Source organism: Penaeus monodon, chromosome 29 (assembly GCF_015228065.2).
Source record: "Penaeus monodon isolate SGIC_2016 chromosome 29, NSTDA_Pmon_1, whole genome shotgun sequence".
Classification (NCBI taxonomy): Eukaryota; Metazoa; Arthropoda; class Malacostraca; order Decapoda; family Penaeidae; genus Penaeus; species Penaeus monodon.
This window is the reverse complement of record NC_051414.1, coordinates 13,575,099-13,576,788: the sequence shown is the minus strand read 5'-3', so window position 1 is coordinate 13,576,788 and position 1,690 is coordinate 13,575,099.

The following is a 1,690-nucleotide window of genomic DNA, read 5'->3' as shown; positions in this document are numbered from 1 at the left end:
TCTTGCTTAGAAGAACATTTGGCTGACTTACTTTTTCTGATTATTATGTGTGATCTTCACTAAAATGCTGATTTATTTCAGGATTGATCAGTTACCCGAGCCGTGGACCAAGAAAAAAACCTGGCTTGCCAACGAATGCACAAAGGCCTTCACCTGCACGGGGAAATGGCAGATCCATCAGTAGCGACGTCACGCCTCCAGAGGAGAATGGCGGCTGGGGATAGCCTACAGTGTCCAGCAGTGCAGGACGTCGCAGATAATATTCAAGCTCACGATCAGCTAGTTACGGAAAGAGGAAAGTTGGACAAAAAAGGAGCACAAAGAAAAAACATGAGTTAAATTCAACAATCAGCACTGACAAAGCACAGAACATCACCCACTGTAGGATTCACAGGCAGATGCCGAGAAACGCGTAAAGCTCTACGTCATTATCGACCAGGAAAGGGAAAGCAACAGTGTGCGAAAAATTTATGCAAACAGTTTCGGTTGTAAACTCCAGACATTCATGGAGGGGGGGGTCTCCGGAGAATGACTCGAAAAAAATCACTCTCCAGGACATAGCAACAATAAAAAATGGGAGAATATTTCTTAAGGAAAGTTCCCCAACAAGGCAGCTATGTCACAACAGAAGGTTCATGACAAACAAAATTAAATTTATATCAGCTTTAAACTCTTTCATGTTCCAAAGCTGATAATTGAACTTTAATGCTTAACGACAAACGCTCATTGTATATGAAGACCAAATGCAAAGCCTTTCACATGCCAAGAGAAAAGAGAGAAAAAGATACGAAAGAAAATTGCTGTCCGTGATCTTTTCAGCACCTGCGTTGCCCGAAGGTAGGAGTCGTTTGAGCGAGGGTAATCGAGTCCTGAAGATACTTTCAACTGGGGCTGGTTAGGAATGCTAGGAAACCAGCTGCCCTTCTGTCCTCAGCATCTGAAATGTTTCACTTCTGTTATTCCAGGGAGGGTCTACTCATGTATGAATTGAGAGAGAAATTAAAACAACCACCGATTTGAAGAAAATGCCAAGGCAGCTATACTCAGTGTTAGCACCCCTCTCTCAGCTTGAATCAGCTTATAGGTGAGTCAGGAGTTTTTATTATTTACTCTTTTAATTTCAGGATCTGGTATAATATAAGTACTAAGTTTTGAGTAATTATGTGCATTTTATCAGTCTCAAGTTGCATAATGTTGAGTTTAAGCCAGTGGGATCCTATTAAAAATAGTTCTTCATAAACGACTGCATTCAGAATCATGTTCTTGCTCATTTCAGTAACACACCCAAAAACATCTGGGCTGAGTAATCTCCAGGACCATGGGGTTCACCTTCAAGTGAGAGGTGGTCATACCCTGGTTAACTGCATAAGAGAAGGAGACCAGTCATGAACGGTCCTAACTCGGAGAAGCATTGGAGCTAGACACAAGGTCCTAAGATCGTCTTGATTCCTGAGCCCTGTCGTTTCAGCGACAGGCTTGAAACTAGGTAAATAAGGCTACAGAATCTGTTGGGTGTCCTCCATAAGATGCAATTATGCTTGCCACTACCCTTGAAGATTTGAAAGCCAAGAGGCTGAACCAAGAGTAGGGTGAAGCCCTCCATCGTTATTGCCACTGAAATGGTTCATTGATTACAGAGTATTGTACTGAATATTTTATTGAAATTTTAGTTCAAATGCAGTATAATACC